This window comes from Nomascus leucogenys, chromosome 18, assembly GCF_006542625.1.
Source record: "Nomascus leucogenys isolate Asia chromosome 18, Asia_NLE_v1, whole genome shotgun sequence".
Taxonomy (NCBI): Eukaryota; Metazoa; Chordata; class Mammalia; order Primates; family Hylobatidae; genus Nomascus; species Nomascus leucogenys.
In genome coordinates, this window is record NC_044398.1 from 88,896,003 (window position 1) to 88,919,134 (window position 23,132).

Genomic DNA, 23,132 nt, shown 5'->3' on the forward strand with positions numbered 1-23,132 from the left:
TCAGAATAACATGTTGCTTTAATCCCCTCTCTTGGAGCAGTTTCAAGTTGTTTGGTTTTATACACGCTCAGCCCTGAAAGGGGACTCATACTGGGCTCATTTCTTTCCCCTCAATTCATCAGCCCCTCTCTGGAAACATCTTTGCATCTCCCAACCAGCAGGAGAGAGGATTCCAAGCCAAGCAGGCCTCCTTTTATCAAAACTGGAGCCTTTTCCATCCTCTGGCCTTGACGTGTTCCACGTTTCATTTGCTGAAATTACTGGCAGGTTTATCTGCAATGAAAAAAAAAGACACCTCTTAGCAGCCCAGTTCTGGGCATGTAGAGAGAGCTAACTCTCGGCGGCTTTTCCATTCTCATCTTCTCTCGAGTGGTTTATAATCTCACAGTAGAATTTTGTTTCCCCTAGAAACTTGGCACGGGAGGTGTCAGCCTAGGAACATATTTGTTTGTGTAAATTAAAAGAAGAATATGTTTTGACCATATTTAAGTTCTAACTGCACTAAAGAAATAAATACTGACTTGCACAACGCTTCTCGCTGCCGCACGGTTCTGGCTCACCTCCCCAAACGCTGCCTTTGTTAATAAAACCCACACTAACAAGAGCTCTAAATAGCTTATCTCCTCAGACAGCTACAGGAACATCAGAGGCCATGTCTGCCCCGACCCAGGCCCACATAGAAAATCCACTTACCTCATTTGGGATTTGCTTCTCCTGACACACCGCATTCTTGCTGGGGTAGAAAAGGGTATCAGAAACAGCACCCTTACCAAGGTAGGTTTGTTTTTTCTTGGTGGGGAAGGGACAGGGTCTTACTTTGTCACCCAGGCTGGGGTACAGCGGTACAATCACAGCTCACTGCAGCCTCGACCTCCCGGCTCAAGCGATCCTCCTGCATCAGCCCCCCAAGTAGATGGGACTACAGGCATGCGCCACGATGCCTGCCTAATATTTGTATTTTTTATAGAGACAGGGTTTTGCCATGTTGTTCAGGCTGGTGTTGAACTCCTGAGCTCAAGCCATCCTCCAGCCTCAGTCTCTCAAAGTGCTGGGATTACAGGCGTGAGCCACCAAGCCCAGCCTCTACAGGTACACCCTTGACGTGCACGTGAATGATAACCTTTTGAAGGCCCTGGGCAATAGCTGTAGAAATTTACAATGCACACCTCTTGGCTGGGAGCAGGGGCTCACATCTGTAATCCTAGCACTCTGGGAGGCCGAAGGATGGCTTAAGCTCAGGAGTTCAAGACCACCCTGAGCAACATGGTAAGACCCTGTCTCTACTAAAAAATACAAAAAAAAATTAGGTGGGTGTGGTAGTGCAGGCCTGTAGTCCCAGCTATTTAGGAGGCTGAGGCAGGAGGATCACTTGAGCCCAGGAGGTGGAGGTTGCCGTGAGTCGAGATTGTGCCACTGCATTCCAGCCTGGGCAACAGTATGAGACTGTCTCAAAAAACAAACAAACAAAAAAAACACATCTCCTCTGACTGAGAAATTCCACTTCTAGGAATTTATACTACAAGTATTCTTGGCCACATGCCAAAGATTATAGATGTTTTAAAGGCAAAATCCTCGAGTTAACTGAAATGTTGGCCAGTAGAAGACAGGTTAAGTATGCTGCGATGCTAGAAGTCATTAGAAAGAATGAGGTGGGTCTAAGAGCTGTCGGGATATATTGTATACCCCCAACTTTCTTACCACTATGAGCCAAAAAAAGTGCACGCTTTCAAAATTTATAAAGATTGTGCAAACTGCCCACAGTGGTTATGTCTTATAAAGTGAAGTTGGAGTTAAAGAAAAATTGCAGGGCAGGCGTGGTGGCTCAAGCCTGTAGTCCCAGCACTTTGGGAGGATGAGGTGGGAGGATTACTTGAGGCCAGGAGTTCGAGACTAGCCTGGGCAACATAGTGAGACCCTGTCTCTAAACACAATAAATTTAAAAAGGCAAATCGCCCCTTTATTTCCACCTTATTCTCTTTTGTATTTTTTCTTACTATAGGCATAATTTCATTTTTAAAATTTGGGATAATTAAAGCACATACAATGGTGTTTAAAAAATCATTTCCACACTCTGAGCTGTAGTAATAATAACACCGCAATGATACTCTCTTTATTGCATGCCTGCTAGGACAATGGAGTTGGGGGGAGGTGAGAATCTCTGCTTTTCTGATTTATTTATGCAGATAAACTGCAGTAGGCTAAATGGCAGCCCCCAGAGAGATAGTAAGTATGTCTACTTTCAAACTGAATCACTGGAAAAAGACTGATTAAGGATCTTGAGAGGAGGCATTTGTTCTGGATTATCCAGATGGGAACTAAATGCAATCCATGTATCCTTAAAAGAGAGAAGCAGAGACCAGGACAGAGAGAAGAGGAAGGTAAGACGACAGAGGCAGAGACTTGAAGGTGGTGAGGGCATGAGCTGTGTGTCTACCTGAGGGCAGACAGGTAGAAAAAGGAAAATAGGGACTGGGCACGGTGGCTCACGCCTGTAATCCCAGCACTTTGGGAGGCCCCTTCTTCCTCCCCCACCTCCCTCCCATACTTGCTACCTGCCTGCTGTGTACCAGGGCCTGGGGTACGCAGATGAATGAGGCCTCCTCCTCAAGCTCGATGCCTTCCCTCGTAGGGGAACAGTCATAAACAAATCATTACAAATATAACTTGGTAGGCGTCACAGCAGAGGCCAGGGCAGGCTGCACGCGCAGGCCAGCGTGGGAAGGTGCGTTTGGATTGGGGTTAAGGTTGGGGAAGTGGGAGTAAATTGATTAGGGCAGGACTTGAACTCCCAGCACATGTGTTGAGCTGCAATTCAGCGGGAAATTAACAGGAGGGGCGGTGGTGAACATGCAGATGGGTCTGGGATTCTTTTATTTTTAAGTACAGCTGGCACATCGGGACAAGAATATAAGTTCTGAGAATGACGTATCCCTTTCAGTTCTACACAATCCATGAAAAGGAAAACAGTTCCCAAGTCCTGAATTGGGACACTGTGGGTTGCAGACAACAGGCACTGAAGTTGATCTGAATGAGGTAGAACGAGGGATTTATTCACTGGGTAGCTACGATAAGGAAAGGGAAGAGGCTGTATTGCTCTCTAGGATCCAGGGACTGGAAGCTCTGGGTTCTCTTCCTGCCCTATCCCCCTCACCTCATCTTTCATTTCTCCTCCTCTCTGCTTATTGGCCTTATTGTCTGAGGCCACTGGTAGTGCCAAGTCCACCTCTTTAAGGCCTGGATGCCAGAGAGGAGGAGGCAGAGAAAGAAATACCCTCCCCGCAAGCTCTACAGACAATCTTGAATTTGCCCTGCTTGAGTCACATGACTACACCTGGAACAATCGCTGTGTCGCCGCTCAGAAGTGGGCTGCTATGATTGGTTATGACGGGTCACATGTCTAGACATGGACCAATTACTGTAGCCGAGGAACAAGTACCGTGGGCGGCCATTTTTGGCCATCTTCCCATGGTACGGCAGGTCTGTTATCAGAAGTGGGGGAGAGAGTGCTGGCAGGAACAGAGAGAGCCACCTGCCTCCCTCAGGGCCTTCTGACTGTGTTACTGCTCCATTCATTCTGCTGGGAATTGTCTCAATCTTGAGCCAGACTCTGCTTTAAGATCCCACTCTGGGCCAGGCGCAGTGGCTCACGCCTGTAATCCCAGCACTTTGGGAGCCTGAGGCAGGCGGATCACGAGGTCAGGAGATCAAGACCATCCTGGCTAACACGGTGAAACCCCGTCTCTACTAAAAAATAGAAAAAATTAGCCGGGCGTGGTAGCGGGCGCCTGTAGTCCCAGCTACTCGGGAGGCTGAGGCAGGAGAATGGCGTGAACCCGGGAGGCGGAGCTTGCAGTGAGCCGAGATTGCGCCACTGCACTCCAGCCTGGGCGACAGAGCGAGACTCTGTCTCAAAAAAAAAAAAAAAAAAAAAAAAATCCCACTCTGGTTGTCTACAAACCCCAGAGCTGCTGGATGGGATTTACCTGTTGCTGTAGTTCTTTTTTGTCATTATGCGATTTTGATCAGATTTAAAATGGTTTTTTAGTTATTGGTTTATGGTTGCCTCTGCCCGTAAGTGTCGGAACCTTATCTGTCTTGATTACGATACAGCTCATGCTCAGTCCCCAGCGCCTATGTACAGTAGGTACACAGGTAGTGAAATGAATGAACATCCTCCAGAGAACAGGAGGAGCTGCACAGTTCTCATCTGTTCCCAGTGAGTCCCTTTCTGTCACCCTCTCCGCTCCTTTCCCAGTCACCCTATACCCCTTCGTGACAAGGCTCTGTTAGTGTAAGTACATCTTGGGTCCTGTTAGTCTGAGTCCCTGGATGTCAACCCAACACACACTGGAGGTTCCGAATCTCTGGGTGTTTTGAGTAAAGATGATCCTTTGGCAAAGCTAATGGAGTTCTGTCTGAGCTCAGAGGGATTGGGCGTCATGACTGGTTGGCAATGTCTCCCGTGGCCACCTGCCATGTTGGGCATCCCTGGTCCTGCTCTGTGTCCTTTGCTAACCAGGGGACCTCTGTTTTTAAGACTGCAGCCCTGTCATCTGCTGGGATATCACAGTACACTCAGAATCCAGGACAAAATGGTGTGGCCAAATAAAACAACTGTGGGCGCTTAGGGAAGAAGGGAAGAAGGCTTAAGACAAACTTTTTTTTTTTTGAGATGGAGTCTCGCTGTCTCCCAGGCTGGAGTGCAGTGGCGTGATCTCGGTTCACTGCAAGCTCCACCTCCTGGGTTCACGCCATCCTCCTGCCTCAGCCTCCCGAGTAGCTGGGACTACGGGTGCCCACCACAACGCCCGGCTAATTTTTTGTGTTTTTAGTGGAGACGGGGTTTCACCATGTTAGCCAGGATGGTCTCGATCTCCTGACCTCATGATCTGCCCACCTCGGCCTCCCAAAGTGCTGGGATTACAGGCGTGAGCCACTGCACCCGGCCAAATGGTTATTCTTTTTTTTAAGTGTTCATGACCCACATGTCAGCTGGGGTCATCTCATTTTTAGAAATTCAAACGAAATGGGCTTGAATCTTGTCCCACATGCCAGGGAAGACCCAACTATCCTTGGACTCTTTCCAGGGATTGGAGGTGAGGGGTGCTTCTGTCTCACCCAGACACCTAAGGCTCTATAAATTCCTGCATCCCCTTAATCAGTTCTGCTTGGGCACCTTTTTGCTGGCCTCAGGAGAAGGCTAGCCGTCATAGCCATCAGAGGCATGGAACGTGTGCATTGACACAAGCCCACGCTGTTGCTGTCTTCAACTTTCTAATAATTTTTGAACAAAGGGCTTCCCGTTTTCATTTTGCCCTGGGTCCTGCAAATTAGGTAGCCAGGCCTGCCCCACTCAGGGGCTGCTCCTTTCCTTCCCCACATTGATTCTGCCCCAATTCCTCCATTCTCCCCAAATCCCATCCCACACAAGGATGTGGGTGCGGGAGACTTGGAAGCTTTGGGACAAAAGAAAATGTTGAGCTCTCAGACAAAGAAACAACATCAAGTGCAATGTTTGAGCTGCCTCTAAAATACTCAGTGGGAAACAACACAGGCAAAAGCTGAGAAGTGTCGAACCTGGATGATGAATACTGGATGCTTGTTACATACCATATACTACTATCAGGTATGGTGGGAAATTTCCATAATACGTAGTGATAGGGTTTTATTTATTTATTTACAGACAGGGTTTGGCTCTGTTGCCCAGGCTGGACTACAGTGATGTGATCATAGCTGACTGTAATCCCAACCTCTTGGGCTCAAGTGATCCTCTGGCCTTGGCCTCCCAAAGTGTTGGGATTACAGGTGTGAGCCATCACTCACAATTTAAACTCTATAATACAAAGTTTAAAAAGGCAATAAAGCCGGGCACGGTGGCTCACGCCTGTAATGCCAGCACTTTGGGAGGCCGAGGCAGGCGGATCACAAGGTCAGGAGATCGAGACCATCCTGGCTAACATGGTGAAACTCCGTTACTACTAAAAATACCAAAAATTAGCTGTGTGTGGTGGCGGGCGCCTGTAGTCCCAGCTACTCGGGAGGCTGAGGCAGGAGAATGGCATGAACCTGGGAGGCGGAGCTTGCAGTGAGCTGAGATGGCGCCACCGCACTCCAGCCTGGACGACAGTGCCAGAGTCCATCTCAAAAAAAAAAAAAAAGCAATAAAGGCCAGGCACAGTGGCTCATGCCTCTAATCCCAACACTTTGGTAGGCTAAAGTGGAAGGATCACTTGAGCCTAGGAATTCAAGACCAGCTGGCAACATGGCAAGACCTCATCGCTACAAAAGATACAAAATTAGCCAGGCATAGTGGCACGTGCTTGTGGTCCCAGCTACTTGGGAGGCTGAGGCAGGCAGATGGCCTGAGCTCAGGAGTTCAAGGCTGTGGTGAGCTGTGATCGCGCCACTGCACTCCAGCCTGAGTGACAGAGCCAGACCCCGTTTCAAGAAAATAAAAACAAAAATTAAAAATAAGAAGGCAATATATTGAGACTTGCCCCTGGCAGTTCTTCAAAATGTTAAACATAGGGTTGCCTTATGGCCCAGCAATTCTACTCTGACCTATATGCCTAAGAGAAATGAAAGCATCTGTTTACACAAAGACTAACACATGAATGTTCATTGCTGCATTATTCATAGCAGCCAAAAAGTGTAAACAACCCATATGTCCATCACTGACAGTGGATAAACAAAATGGTGGCCCATCCATAAAACAGAATATAATTCAGCTGTAAGAAGGAATGAAATTCTGATCCATGCTACAGTGTGGCTGAACCTTGAGAACGTCCTGCTAAGTAAAAGGATCCAGTCACAAAGGACCGCATTAATTGTGTGATTCCATTTATAAGAAATGTGCAGAACAAACAAATCCACAGGGGCAGAAAGTAGATTCGTGACTGCTCAGGGTTGGGGGCATTGGAGGATTAGGATGCGGGATGGTTCTGGGTTTCTTTTTTTTTTTTTTTTGGGAGATGGAGTCTCACTCTGTTGCCCAGGCTGGAGTGCAATGGTATGATCTCGGCTCACTGCAAGCTCCACCTCCCGGGTTCAAGCGATTCTCCTGCCTCAGCCTTTTGAGTAGCTGGGATTACAGGTACACGCCACCACGTCTGGCTAATTTTTGTACTATTGGTAGAGACGGGGTTTCACCATGTTGGCCAGGCTAGGCTCAAACTCCTGGCCTCAGATGATCCGCCCGCCTTGGCCTCCCAAAGTGCTGGGATTACAGGCGTGAACCACTGCGCCTGGCCCAGGGTTTCTTTTTGAGTTGATGGTGTTCTAACATGGATTGTGATAGTCGCACAACTCTGTGTATACACTCAAAGACATTGAATCATACATGTTAAATGGGTGAAGTGTACGTTAAGTGAATAATCTCTCAATAAAGCTGTGTAAAAAAAGAAGTCACACCTTCCTCTCTGACCCTCCTGCTAGGAATCCTTTGTTTTTTTGTTTGTTTGTTTGTTTGTTTTGAGGCGGAGTCTCGCTCTACTGCCCAGGCTGGAGTGCACTGGCGCGATCTCAGCTCACTGCAAGCTCCGCCTCCCGGGTTCGCTCCATTCTCCTGCCTCAGCCTCCCCAGTAGCTGGGACTACAGGCGCCCGCCACCACGCTTGGCTAATTTTTTGTATTTTTAGTAGAGACGGGGTTTCACTGTGTTAGCCAGGATGGTCTTAATCTCCTAACCTCGTGATCCGCCCGCCTCGGCCTCCCAAAGTGCTGGGATTACAGGCGTGAGCCACTGCACCTGGCCGACTAGGAATCCTTTGGCTCCAGCTCTCTGCCCTCTTGGGAAATTCCCTCTTTCTCTTCTCCACCCTCTCCCTACACACATACACACACACACACACACACACACACACACACACACACACCGCTGCCATTGTGTCTTAAGCTATTTTCAGCCGGGCATGGTGGCTTACGCCTGCAATTCCAGCACTTTGTGAGGCTGATGTAGGAGGATCACTTGAAGCCAGGAGTTCAAGACCAGCCTGGGCAACGTAGTGAGACCCCGACTCTATAAAAGAATAAAAAAATTAGCCAAGAGTGGCCAGGCGTGGTGACTCACGCCTGTAATCCCAGCACTTGGCAGGCTGAGGTCAGGAGATCGAGACCATCCTGGCTAACACGGTGAAACCCCGTCTCTACTGAAAATACAAAAAAAAAAAAAAAAAAAAAAATTAGCCGGGCATGGTGGCGGGCGCCTGTAGTCCCAGCTACTCAGGAGGCTGAGGCAGGAGAATGACGTGAACCCGGGAGGCAGAGCTTGCAGTGAGCCAAGATCGCGCCACTGCACTCCAGCCTGGGCAACAGAGCAAGACTCCGTCTCAAAAAAAAAAAAAAAAAAGCCAAGAGTGATGTTCATCTGTAGTCCCAGGTACTCAGGAGGCTGAGGCAGGAGGATCACCTGAGCTCAGGAATTTAAGGCTGCAGTGAGCTATAATGGCACCAGTGCACTCCAGCTTGGGCAACAGTGCAAGACCCTGATTCTAAAAAAAGATTTGTATTCTCACTTTAAAGAAGTGGCTTCCACAGGCAAAGTGAACCACTGAAGTATTTTTCTAAACTACAACACTTTCTTTCCTCTTTAAAAGTTACTCAGTTGACAGCTACTAAAATTACAATGTTGAAATCCCCAGGGTATTCTATTGTGGCTGTCACTAAGAAATCCTAATAGATCTAATTTCCAAGAGCTGCAGAATTCCCTCAGAGAAGGAGGAGCCAACCTAACCTCTCCAGAGATAGTGGTCATCTGTTCTGAAACCTAACTCTGTCACCTCACAGGTGGGGAGAAAAGAACATTGCCAGGGCCAAGTTCATGATGTTCTAACTGAAGGAGAAGCTTTTGCTCTGGAACAGGAGTCAGGAAATATGGCCTGTGGGCCAAGTTTGGCCCACTCCTTGTTTTTGTAAATAAAGTTTTATTGCAACACACAGCCACATCCATTCGTTTGTGTACTATCTGTGGCTACTTTTGAGATAAAATGCCAGAGTTGGCCGGGCGCGGTGGCTCACGCCTGTAATCCCAGCACTTTGGGAGGCCGAGGGGGGTGGATCACGAGGTCAGGAGATTGAGACCAGCCTGGCCAACATGGTGAAACCCCTATCTCTACTAAAAATACAAAAATTAGCTGGGCATTGTACCCTAGAACTTAAAGTATAATCATAAATAAAAAAATAAAACACCGAGACAAAAAAAATTTGCTAGGCATGGTGGCGGGCACCTGTAATCTCAGCTACTCGGGAGGCTGAGGCAGGAGGATCACTTGAACCAGGGAATTGGAGGTTGCAGTGAGCCGAGATTGCGCCACCACACGCCAGCCTGGGCAACAGAGCAAGATTCCGTCCCTCCCATCCAAAAAAGAAAAAAGAAAAAAAAATGGCAGAGTTGAGCAGCTGCAACAGAGACTGTATTGCCTGCAAAGGGTAAAATCTTCACAATGTGGCCTTTTACGGAAATGGGCTGCTGACCCTTGGAATGGAAGATCCAGGCCTGAGCCCCAGTTCCTCACATGCCGGGTGTGTGGCCTTGGACAAGTCAGTGCATCTCTCTTTCCTCATCAGTAAGCTGGAGATAGCAACAATTCCTTTTTATATGTTGCTTATGCAACTGAAATGACTTCATACAGGTGCAGTACCTAGTACATACAAAGCATTCAATACGTATCAATGGTTATGACGTTATTTAGAAAGTGAGGACTGCTTCTGCTTCACAGCATTATTTGAAACAATGGATCATGCCTGTGCAAAGAGCTGGCAAAGAACAGTATAAATATACATTGGCCAGGTGTGGTGGCTCACACCTGTAAACCCAGCACTTTGGGAGGCTGAGGCAGGCAGATCACTTGAGGTCAGGAGTTCGAGACCAGCCTGGCCAACATGGTGAAAACCCATCTCTACTAAAAATACACAAATTAGCTGGGCGTGGTGGTGTGTGCCTATAATCCCAGCTACTGAGGCTGAGGTGGGAGAATCACTTGAACCCTGGAGGTGGAGGTTGCAGTGAGCTGAGATGGCACCACTGCACTCTAGCCTGGGCAACAGAGTGAGACACTGTCTCAAAAAAAATTTTTTTCTTATAAATATCTTCTAGGCTTTTGAAACCATTCTTTGCTTCTTAGGACCATTTAGGAGTTTTGAATGTCAGTAAACTTCCAACTTCAGAGGAAAAGGGATCTTTCCTTCAAACCCTCTCATTAACCAATTCAGGAGACCATAACCCCTGACCCCCGGCTGGGTCTTGAACCTGCCTGAACTAACATCCAAGTATTCTTTGGGCTATACTCTGCCTCTTCCCCACTATAGGCACTCGAGAAGCCAAGCCCATATGCCTTTATTTTTAATTTATTTATTTTGAGATGGAGTCTCATTGTCACCCAGGCTGGAGTGCAGTGGTGAGATCTTGGCTCACTGCAACCTCCGCCACCAGGTTCAAGCGATTCTCATGCCTCAGCCTCCCGAGTAGCTGGGATTACAGGCGCACGCCACCACGCCCGGCTAATTTTTGTATTTTTACTAGAGACGGGGTTTTGCCATGTTGGCCAGGCTGGTCTCAAACTCCTGACCTCAGGTGATCCACCTGTCTTGGCCTCCCAAAGTGCTGGGATTACAGGTGTGAGCCACCGTGCCTGGCCTCCATATGCCTTTAAATACTTGTGTTATCTTTGAACCCCCCACCAGAGCCCGTTAAGCAGGAATCTACTCCAAGGTGTGGGCACACAGGTTTCGGGCAGGGGGAGGGTCTTAGGGGACCCTCAGGGGCTGTCCAGAAGCCTACTGGGGGATGGGGGGTGGTGATTGGGATGATTGACATCTGACACTGCACCAGTGACTTGCTTCCCTGGAAGGTGTCATTTAAGTAGGTTGGGTCCGGGGAGATACGGCAGTCTCCGATTCACTGGCTTCATGTTAAAACTATTAACTGAACATCTAACACAGACCAGGCCCTGAGGATACAGCAATGAAGGAGTGATGCGCTCTGCCCTTAGCAACTGCCCCTGCCTGCCTTTTAATGGTGGCAATTCAGCCTGGTAAGGAGTCTTCATATTCTCTCAGGATCTCAGTCTTACTACAAAACACCATGCTGATGACTTGGAAGATGACTGTGGGCCTGGCTGTGTGATATATGGCTGGTAGGAGTTAAGAGTGACAGCTCTGGAGTGCCTTAGATCAGGGCAGGACTGGCTACATAATTTGCAAAATGAAAATTTGAGGCCCCTTGTTCCAAAGTTATTAAGGCTGGAGCAAAATTATTAAGGTGGCACTATCACAGCTCACTGCAGACTGGACCTCCTGGGCTCAAGCCAGCCTCCCCCCCGTCAGCCTCCTGAGTAGCTGGGACTACCGGGGCATGCCACCATGCCTTGGGACATTTTTTTGTTTTTGTTTTTAAAGAAATGAGAATGTGGCTATGTTGCCCAGGCTGGTCTCCAGCCCCTGGTCGCAAGCAATCCCCATGCCTTGGCCTCAGAGCAGTCAACTAAGCGTGGGTCCCAGCCCCTGGAAACCAGCCCTGCATCTGAGGTCATACTGCTTGCCCGCTGGTTAACCTTAAATACCTCTCTTCACCGGCCTAAGCCTCAGTTTCCCCAGCCTCAGATGTCAGTTAGGCTCACCTGCAGGTTGGTTGTGGCCATTAGGTGAGATGAGGCCTGTAAAGCGCTTCGCACAGAGGACGGGCTCGGCCACATTACTGATGTTCCTGGCCTGCTGTGGCTGGCGCATTTCATCTTACAATAATAGTTCACATTTATTATTCTTATATAATAGCTAAGACTTATATAGCACATCGTCAATGTCAGGCGCCGTGCTTAGTTCTTTACAGACGTTCATGTATTTCATCCTCACCACATCCCTATGCTGTGCCCTAATATTCTAGTAACTGTAGATGGGGGGAACTGAGGCACAAAGAGGGCAAGTATCTTGGCAGAGGTCACCCGACCACTCAGTAGAAGAGTCAAGTTCAAACACAGGACAGCTGGCTCCCGGGTCTCTATTCTTAACCCTACCTATTGTTGGGGCTCAGAAAACGATACCCCAAAATATGGCTCTTTGATGTGCTGAACTGAAGCAGCCTCAAGATCTCTCCAACACCACCACCCCCGCCCCCACCCCCAATCCTGTTTCTCCATCCTCTGTCCGTCCCAAAGCATAGGAGGAGCCTGCTGGAGTTCCCTTATCTACCTGGAAACCACACCCGCCAAAGAGGAACACAATTGCCTTGGACTCCTTCCCTGAAATTTCATTAACCAGAGATGAAAACTCATATCACAGAGGAAGAGAATGAAATGAAACACCGCACCTGGAGCGCAGACGGACTTCATCCCAAACTATCATCTGTCCTCCGATCCCATTCGACTCCCTAAAGGAATTATTCACTGACTGTTGTCCCAGCATCAGACCCATTCATTCCTCCTAAAAATCATTTACTACCCCTGAGAGTGGCCGCATTTCCCCCATCTCCCTTCTATGACGGAGGTATTTATTTATATTTTTATATATTTTTTGAGACAAGGTCTCAGTTACCCAGGCTAGAGTGCAGCAGCGTGATCTCGGCTCACTACAACCTCTGCTTCCGGGGCTCAAGAGATCCTCCCACCTCAGCCTCCCGAGTAGCTGGGACCACAGGTGTGCACCACCAAGCCTGGCTAATTTTTTTTTTTTTTTTTTTTTTTGTATTTCTGGTAGAGACAGGGTTTTGCCATGTTGCCCAGGCTGGTCTCAAACTAGTGAGCTCAAGCAATCCACTTGCCTCGGCCTCCCAGACTGCCAGGATTACAGGTGTGAGCCACCGTGCCCAGCGATGGACTTCACTGGGTTATTGGATAATCATTCTGCTGCCACTCCCCTGGCATTTATGCATGGTGAATAAATTCATATGCCTTTTTTTTTTTGAGACAGAGTCTCGCTCTGTCGCCCAGGCTGGAGTGCAGTGAGGCGATCTCGGCTCACTGCAAGCTCTGCCCCCCGGGTTCAGGCCATTCTCCTGCCTCAGCCTCCCGAGTAGCTGGGACTACAGGCGTGCGCCATCTTGCCTGGCTAATTTTTGTATTTTTAGTAGAGATGGGGTGTCACCGTGTTAGCCAGGATGGTCTCGATCTCCTGACCTCGTGATCCTCACGCCTCTGCCTCCCAGAGCGCTGGGATTACAGGCATGAGCCACCACGCCCGGCTCATATGCCTTTTTCTCCTATTAATCCACTTGTTGTCTGTCATTTCTTTGGTAAAAATTTTTAAAAAATAAATATAAAATAGGGACAAGGTCTCACTATGTTGCCCAGGAAGATTTTGAACTCCTGAGCTCAAGTGATCCTCCCACCTCAGCCTCCCAAAGTGCTAGGATTACTGGAGTGAGCCACCATGCCCGGCCTGTCAGTTATCTTTAGCAAACTTTTAGAGGGTGAAGGGGCAGCCTTCCCTTGCCTCCTATGCTATGTGTTCTGGGAGTTGACTCATGACCGACATGTATGCATGATCCCTTCCTGAGATCCTAACACCAAGTATTCAGTTTGAAATTTTCATCGTAACGTGGGATTATTTCTTTTTTTTTTCTTTTTTTTTGAGACGGAGTCTTGCTCTGTTGCCCAGGCTGGAGTGCAGTGGTGCAATCTCGGTTCGCTGCAAGCTCCGCCTCCTGGGTTCACGCCATTCTCCTGCCTCAGCCTCCCGAGTAGCTGGGACTACAGGCGCCTGCCACCACGCCTGGCTAACTTTTTTGTATTTTTAGTAGAGAGGGGGTTTCACCATGTTAGCCGGTATGGTCTCGATCCACTGACCTCGTGATCCACCCGCCTTGGCCTCCCAAAGTGCTGGGATTACAGGCGTGAGCCACCGCGCCCAGCTGGATTATTTCTTTGATTCTTTTGTCTGTCTCCCCTGACTCAACTGTGCGCCCCATGCGGGCAGGGGCTGTCTGGCTCCCTGCTGTACCTCCAGCACCTGGCACCCAGCTCAGCACACATTAGGGCCTCAGCAGCCATCTGTTCAGGGAAGGAAGGGCAGAAGCAGTGTCTAGCCACAGCAATCCGACAGAAGCAACAGCCACAGTTCTCTTGAGTTTCTAGACTGTGTGATTTACAAGCTTGTTCTGGGCAGGACTCGGTGGCATGCACCTGTAGCCCAACCACTTTGGGAGGCTGAGGTAGGACGATCGCTTGAGCTCAGGAGTTCGAGGCCGCAGTGAGCTATGACTGTACCACTGCAATCCGGCCTGGGTGACAAAGAGAGACCCTGTCTCAATTTAAAAAAAAAAAAGGTTGTTTTGGGGGAATCTCCAACAGCTCAAGAAACCATCTCATCGGCTCCAGGCTTTTCTCATTTGAGGTCCCCCGACACTGTGCAGGTGGAGAGATTTAAGGGGCTCCTGAGAGCCCAGCCCCCATCCTGGCAGGCTACAGGGGGTGGGTGGGGGGTGCGTTCTGGCAGCAGGGCCGGCAGCTGTCTGCAGGCCTCTCGGTGCCTGCCCTAGCTGGCCAGCGGGGGCCCGCTGCCACCCCCCACCCCATGACGCAGCAGAAAGTGAAACCAGAGTTGGCCCCTCCCGGCTGGGACTGATCACCCACTGTTTCCCTGCAAAACCACAATCCCAGGGGGCTGGTGGGCAGCTGGCGCCCAGGTCCGGCACAGTGAGGCCTGTCAGGCAAGTGCCCCTAGAGGCCAAGGGAGGTGTCCTGGCCAGAAAGGAGGGTGCTGAGTCATCACGACCCTAAAACGAGAGAGAAATCTGAGCTATGGATCAACGCAGGGGTGGGGGGTGAGGGGTCCCAGTGGTGTCGGTGAGCAGGGAAGGGTGGTTTCCCGACCCCCAAAAGGAAGATGTGTGACACCCAGTTTTGTCATGCTGGAGCCCTCTACAGATCTGAATTGGCAACTCCCCCATCTCCCCCCACCCCTCCCCACACCGACTACAGGAGTGCGGAAAATCCCTGAGATAAACAAGAATTCTTTAAAAGTGGACCTCTGAAACTTTACACACGACTTTCTTGATTTCTGTCCCATCCTCAGGGCACCTGTAGTTGCTTAATATTTTTCTTCCAAAAAACCCACTCTTTTTTGTTTAACTGACATCAATTGATGGAAAAAAAAAAAAAAGAGCCCCTGTCTCCCGACTCTAAATGGAAAACCAACCAATTGCCTGAAGTAGAAATCAGCGGTGCAAAGAATACCTACTAGAATAATTTTCACCTTTAGCCGGCGCCGCTTAAAATCAGAGATGTGCAAATCAGACTTGAGAGACATCTATTCCGAGTTACAGGTTTCATGCCTGAGGAGCTGGTGGCTCAGAGAGACTGACTCACTTGTCCAGGGTGACACAGCAAGAGAGGTGCAGAGCTCGGGCTGGAATGCAGGCCTGGCTGATCCCAGAACCCCAGGCTCCGTGCTGGACTGCTGTCTCCCCACCCATGAATTCCTCTGCTTGTATTCATATTATTACTTCCCATGTATGCGTGGACTCCCCGATTTTCAAAGCACCTTCAGAGCTTATACAACGTTAGAGCTTATTATATATAACATTGGATATATCCAAGAACCCTTTGAAGCCAGAGCAGGGGGTGCTGCCCCTCCCTTGGTGTATGGGGAAACTGAGGCAGCGAGCGGGGAAAGTGTTCTGTCTCAGGGAGCTAGCAGGAAAGCCAGGACTGCCCAGGGCCCCCTGCCAAGGCGATGATCCCAGAGGCCCTGGCTGCAAGGACCAGGCCTCGTCAAACAGGTAACGCTTGTTTCTTTCTGCTTTCCCTACCTGCCCCTACAACCCCCCAGAGCAAACGCTGACGCTGATGGGGAGCCACAGCTGTACTCTTTCCCAGGCCAGATCTCAGCGTCCGCTTCTGGAGGGCAGAAGCACATTTAGCAACCAGTGTCTGCGCATGGCGTCTTTCAATTTTTCACAGTGATAACCGGTTTTGAGCACAAGAAGGCATCTACCAGGGACCCAGAAGGCGCTACGGCAGAAGAGTTTGGGGAATAGCTTTCTCTCTTCTTTGAGTTGCTGGAGGAACTCCGAGCTGATGTCTGTCTGGCCCAGGGACCCCCGAGGAATACTGCAAGAGCAATAAGGATTTTTAGGGGCATTATGATAGTGGAATGGAAACACATCTGCCCCCAAAAGTCCCTCATTTTCCCTGCGGTAACGAACCAGCTGGCAGGAAGTGGTAGCTCTCAGAGCACCAAGAGCCAAAACTAAAAAGGAAAAAATGTACAAAGTTAGAGCAAACTTTAAACAAGTGAGCGCTTTCATGGTGTACGGTGGCTCCGTGCAGACTCACGGAACGGACCTCATCTTCTCAATAATTGGCTAAATAGGTCTCAGTGCAGCAGCTTCCATACAGACGTGCTCAGAAAACCACAGATCTGGAATCCCAGAGCAGGTTCCCAAAATGGATACAAGGATTATTCCCTAAAGCCAGGCGCATCATAGGAGACGCGACGTTTCCCCCAAACTTCGAATGACTGTTCCAGACCCTCATTAATGATCTAAGTGAGCAACAAATCCTTCAACACCTCCTCCTCTGGAATGGGAGAAATTTAGTCCCCTTGGAAATGCTGATGAAAATATCTGGTTTCCACAACACGGACGGAAGGGCTAAGGCTTGGGTAGGGGAGTTGAGTGGTTATCGCTGGTGGGGCAAAAGGGGCAAACTGGCTGGGCGTGGGGGCTCACGCCTGTAATCCCTGCACTTTGGGAGGCCAAAGTGGGAGGACTGCTTGAGGCCAGGAGTTTGAGAACAGCCTGGGCAACACAGTGAGACCCCCCCAAGTCTCTGCAAAAAATAGCCAGGCGTGGTGGTGTGCGCCTGTAGTCCCAGCTACTCAGGAGGATGAGGCTTCAGCCCAGGAAGTTCAGGCTGCAGTGAGCCGTGCTCACCACTGCACTCCAGCCTGGGCAACAGAGTGAGACACTGTCTCAGAAAAAAGGGGATGGGTTTTACTGCTAAGGTCCCGGGTGCCATCTCTTGGTTCAGCCACTAAGATCTGAGGACTACGGAGTTCAGGGTGTCTTCCCCAGGGCATATGACCTTTGAGGCCCTGAAGGTGGGTGCCCCCTGTGCCAGCCAGCATCCTCAGAGCCGGGAAAGGGTTAACCCCTCCACATGGCTGACACCAGAGGCGGAGCTTACTACGCAGGCTGGGATATCACACTGGGCCGTCTCAGAGGAGAGGGCCTGAAAACAGCCTCTGTGAGTTCTGTGAATGGAAGTGGATTCACTGCCTTCAGATTGAGAATGGGGTGAAAAGGCATCCCCATACAGAACCGACGCCCCAGTCGCTAGCTGGCTCCTTGGCACCCGTCGCGTGGCCCCGAAGCTCTGGCAGGGACTCTGGGCATCTGTACCATTGAGCACCCGGCCATCTCGGCCAGGCCTGTGAGGGAGCGATTCTACCCTTGACATGTGACAGCCGGCAACTAGGGCCCAGATCTCTTCTTTCAAGTAGCACCTAAAATATTCTCCGGGTGAACCTAGGGCTAAATATGGCATGGCCTACAAGTGCCGGGTCTGGACCTTTTAACGCCATTCTAAGATACGATCGAGAACCCACAAGGCCTTTGGTGGCCTGGAGTCCAGTTACTGGGGCCAAATGGGAGTCCCACGGGTTTGGCTGACTCAGGGCTGGGTGCAACCTCCTGGAGCAGGCACATGTTGGTGCCAGGGCAGAGAGGCTGCAGACAGTTTTCTTGTGTGTTTGAGCCCAGAATGCCAGCCCAGTTCTCACTCTGGGCCGACCCCCAAGGTGGCTTAGTTGGTGGCCCCTTTTTCTGTCCACCCGGCCCACTTCTTTCCACTTCCAGCCTGCAGCCCTGCCCCTCCTGGCCTAGGTTTTCCTCCCAGCCTGATCAAAGCAAAAGGCTCAGCTTCCAGGTGGGAGGCCTCACGGAGCTGGAGAAGAGACCAGCAAACACATGCACAGTAACTCAGATGTGTTATGTGTTGTCTTGCTGGCTGGGAGCTACGCCTCCTCGGCCCACCCCAAGTCGAAGGATCGCAGCCCCTAGTGCTCGAGAGCGAGGGCTTGGGGCCGGGCTGCAAAAGCTCAGCTTTGCCTCTGAATCTTCTAGAGCCACGTTTGCACTCACACAGGACAGATTTGCTCTGAGCCTGTGGGATAGCCTCATCTATGCCCCTTTGAGCATTTGGAAAGCAAAGTGGGGTTCTGCCCTCGCCAGAGCCCACAGGGTCACCAGGCTATTAAACGCTGCAGAGTCTCTGGGGAGGCTGCCTTTGAGAGCCTAATACCCCATCTTCTGGCTGAACTGCTGCAGGCTTCGTCCCGGGAGGAAAGACCCCCAGGCACCTGTCTGGACTTGTCTGGGCACCAGTAGTGGCTCTGAGGCCACATCTGGGCCTCGGCTGGCAGAGGTCTGGGCTGTCTTGGGCACAAATGCCAATGCCAACAGGCCCAGCACTGATCTCACACGATTCCCGCAGGAGAGCCTAGATTTTTGCACGTCTCTGAGAAAACTGTCATACCACACTGCACAGCTAACCTTAGGCGCAACCAGCCACTAACTCCCCTCCCTGCCCAGGCGAAGTCCCCTTTGCTGCAGTGGTGCAGCATTTCAGGGACACGGAGAAAGAAGTTTGGTTTGTGGTTCCGTAAACTCAGATGGATGATGTAAAATCAGAAACCTTATTTTAAAGCTTGGTAAATATGTGCATATGTCCCCTACAACTGGGGACGCTGGAAAGGCAGCATCTGAACACTGGCTGTTTTGAAAAGAGGTCATGAGAAGGGCAGAAGGGGTCAGCTGGGCATGGGGTGATGGAGGGAACCCCAAGTCCACTCCTTCTAAATTCTTTCAACGTCCATCTCTTTCCCTGAAGAGTCTGCTTGGCTACTAGGCCTGAAAAGTATGTTATTTATATGTTTGTGAGCGTCAGGGTTTATTTTCACCTGTTCCAGATACAAGAAGCAAAAAGAACTCTACATTTTTCTGTTTGGGGTGCTCAGGCAAGAAAGAAAATGCCTGCTTAAAGTAATTGATCAGCAATGTTTTGTTTGTACACGCACTTTATTCTGGTGAGTGATTTTAAGTACCAAGTTTACCTTAGCTTTTCACTGCACTCATTTTTATCCTCATGGATAAAATAGCTGTATTTGCTCCACAATCTAAATTAAAGGAGGGTGAGCTGATCGAGTTTTAGGAAGCTATAGTTGATCTGGCAAGAATTTCCATCTTTCTGTTAACATTAAGTTGGGGGGTTGCTGGGAAGGGAAACAGAGAGTGTTCCCTTGGAGGGACTTTTCCAAGTTTCATTGGTTTGAGTCACCAACGCATATTTTATTTTTAACGAAGTATCATATTCATTGCAGAACCACCTCTAAATATTTTACTCCTGGCCATACCGTATTCTTTTCTATTGAAACATCTTTTTTGCCTTTCTGAGATCAGCTATGGCTTGGGGATTGCTAAGAACAAAATTCAAAGTTGCTTGTGTTTTGTTTTGTTTTTTTTCTTAAATCCACACTTCTTTGGGGGTTGGTGGGGATGGGGAGGAAACAGCAACTGCTTAATGAAGTTTCTCACACAGAGGCAAAAAGAGAAAAGTCAAAATGTATTCAGTGTATCCAGCAGTTCCATGTTGAATTTTTTTTTTCCTTATTGGTTGAGGGGGGTGTGTGGGAGGGTGGTGGGAAGGATCTGAAAAGAAGCTGTGATTCTTTGCTGAATTAATGATGACTTCTCACTGCAAAATGCTGATTTATAATCTCTTCACCATACTAGACTGTTTCCAGACTCAGAGGGGGGTTAAAGTTTGCTAAATGTATTCATAATTACATGCACAGTTTCAGACGGCTGAATATAAGTAATGCTTGTGCTGTTGCGAACGCTCACCATTAAAGCAGAAATTGTTTCACATTTAGCACTAAATTCTGTCTGATTTTGCACACTTAACAATTCAGTAATTTTAACATTCGGCTTCGTCGCCTCCATTATAGCTCAGTATCTTGGAGAAACAGTCAGTGTTCCGGCCTCGTTAATTCATGTAAAACACCCTATTTGTAGAAGTATCATTAAAGGCTAATTTGATGAGATATCCTTATTTAGCAAAGCAAATAGGATTTGACAGTCAGCTCCGGGTGGCGATTTAGCAAAGCACAAACACAATTCACAACGTGACAATTTCCCATCCACGCGCCTCGCTGGAATTGTGGACTCCTGAAAATTGTGCTGTTTCATCGTGTCCCATACTAAAGAGAAAGAACTCTGGAAGTAAAGAACTGTTTTTGCCAAGGCAGCACAAATGTCATCTGTGTGTACATGTGCCATGTCTTTCAAATCCTAAATCTTGTATCAAGAACGCTGTGTTCAAAGGTTTTTTCCAGGTACAGCTCACTTTTCTATTCCCTGCTATGTAGACTTAATTTAAATCTAGACTTGCAAATAACTTAGGATGTGTGAAAGTCTATATAGGTTACAACTATATAGGGTGTGTGTGTGTGTGTGTGTGTGTGTGTACACACAACTGAAGGTTAATGTTCTGCAAAGGGGATTTATACCCACTACCCTTGCTTTAGAGACTTCCCCTGAACGTATTATCCAGCCTTCTATAAAACGCCTGGCTGGGTGCAGTGGCTCACGCCTGTAATCCCAGCACTTTGGGAGCCTGAGGTGGGCGGATCACGAGGTCAGGAGATCGAGACCATCCTGGCTAACACGGTGAAACCCTGTCTCTACTAAAAATACAAAAAATTAGCCGGGCGTGGTGGCGGGCGCCTGTAATCCCAGCTACTCGTGAGGCTGAGACAGGAGAATCGCCTGAACCCGGGAAGCAGAGGTTGCAGTGAGCCAAGATCGCGCCACTGCACTCCAGCCTGGTCGACAGAGCGAGATTCCGTCCCAAAAAACAAAAAAACAAAACAAAAAGAACGCCTTCAACAGCAAAGTAGCAAAGAGTTGCAAAGAAATGTTGCAATTACAGGTGGAAGCAAACAGCTGGTTTCTCCTAATTTAACAAACGTAAAGACAAATCTAATGTCATTACAATTCATCATTTCAGGAGCGCCTTATTTGGGGGCTTCAAACACTTTGCCACAACTGACATCCTACTAATTCCTTTCCAATCCAATCCTGTCCCTTAAACCACTGTGGGGGTGGTCGGGGGGATGTACTTTCTCCTCCCTGCATCGTTTTTCGGCCTCCCAAGGAGAGAAGCCCTTGGAAAACACAGTAGGTTCGGCAAACTGAGAACACACACTTATAAGAATACCGCCCTCGAAGGGACCTTTTAGTTTTATGGAAAGTAGCAAACCTCCCCCTCTTTCCCCGCCCCCCCGCCAGCCGGGTTTTAGACGCGCTCCCTGGGGGTGGTAACTCTCTGCCCTCACCCTCCCCGGACTGGCGGGGCCTGAGTCCCTCGCTGTCCAGAATGACCCCAAAAGCGGGACTTTGAGGGCCAGTTGGATAAAACATAAACTCATCTCGCCCTCAAAACCCCGATTCTGAGATCACAGCCTCCAAAAGCCTCTTTTCCCAAGAAGTGAGTCCCCATTCACGGCTGACAGCACCGGGGCAGGCCGCCTTTGAGGCAAGAGTTTGGAGAACCCGGATCACTGAAGGAATCGTTACTGGGTGTTCCCTCGGGGCGGCGGTTCATCTCACCAAAATTCCAGGGGATCGCTGTGGGAGGAGGGGACATTTGCCCACACCATGGCTGAGGGCAAGAGAATCGCTTGATCCCCGGGTGTCTCTTCCCTCCCGGAGCAATCACCAATCTCGCCCAGCAAACAGGCCTGAAAGCTTCCCAGACGACACGAGGGGTGTCCCAAACGTCCCTTAGCAGCGGATAAATCGGGTGTCCGAGGTGCCTCATACAGTTCCCCCCACCCCATCTCTAGCTAAATAAAGTTTGGTTATTTGTGTCCTTAATCGTCTCTCATTAAAGTCAAATTCGCTGCGCGCCCAAGTTGGGGGAAATGATTTCCATTTTAATAGCTCAATTAGCCTCTAGGTTCTGGAAAGGCCACTCCCCCACGCACCTTTTCTCCTCATTTTAACCCCCCTCCCTTTTTCACAACTTCTCCTAAAAATAAATTATAAATATGGATGTGTCCTCAGAGGACATAAGCGGCGCATTCCAACGCTCCGCTTGGTGGGGATTGGAAGCAAAGAGAAACCAGAAACGCCACTCCCCCCACCCCCAAATCAAAATGCCTTTTTCTTTTTTTTTTTCTAACTTCTTTTTCCTAACTTGGTGTTGCCTCGGGCACAGACACCCCGCTCCGCACCCCGGAACCTAGTTTTTTTTGCCACCGTCCTACAGAAGCTAAAGCCAACGCGCCAGGGCTGCCTGCTTCTCGGGGGGAGGGAGCAGACAACTTTAGGGGGCGGCGGTAACTCTGGGGACGGTGGTTCCAGGCTGGTCCGGAATCCCCGGGGCCCGGCCCCCGCAGGCGCCGCCGCCCATGCCAGCGGGGCCCGGGCGCACGTGGAGCGGCGGGCGCGGCCGGCCTGCTCCGCGCGCGGCATTGAGATCGGGGTCACGCAGCGAGTCAGTTTCCCGAGCGGGCTTTCCGGGGTGGGGGCGGGGACGCGGACGCTCCACCGCCTCGTCAATTTCCAAGCCCAGGCACGAGGGAGGCTGGGGGCGGCCTCGCCCCCTTCCTACCTCCCGGCTTCACACGCTCCTCTGGGGAGAGGGGGAGGGGTCCGAGGGGGAGCCGGGGTGGCGGCAGCGGCGGCGATCGCAGCCCAGACAAGCGTCTCGCGCCGAGTCCCGAGAGAACCGCGCGCTCCCCCGCCGCCACCTCCCCGCTCCCGTTCCCACCCACCCCGCAGACAGCCGCCCCACACCCCTTCGGCCCTGGGGGCCTGGGCACCCACCTGCCGCGATCCCTACCCTGGCTGGCGGAAGGTGCCAGGCGGGAAGAAGGGGAGCACTCACCGCCGCTGCCGCCTCCGGGGGTGCACGGGCCCCCCCACCCAAGGCTGCGCCTTCCCGGGCTCCGGGCAGGCGTGCGCCGGGCGGGGGGCGCCCCGCGGGCCCTGCAGCCTCCGCCTCGATTGGAGCCCAGCCTTAAATCCTCCACCGTGGAGAAGAAGGGTACTTCCAGAAAAAAAATCCGCCCCTCCCCAGACGAGATCCAAGTGATGGGCGGGGAGCGTAGAAAATCCTTTTCTGCAGAGAGCGCGC

General features: G+C 50.2%; 1 long non-coding RNA gene across 1 annotated transcript; it reads right to left on the bottom strand.

Moving 5' to 3' along the window:
* Nucleotides 1-23,132, bottom strand: LOC115831208. The gene is made up of 2 exons (XR_004026726.1): nucleotides 22,823-23,132; nucleotides 1-273 (listed from the first exon to the last, which is right to left on the bottom strand). It is a non-coding gene; the product is annotated as an uncharacterized LOC115831208 (long non-coding RNA).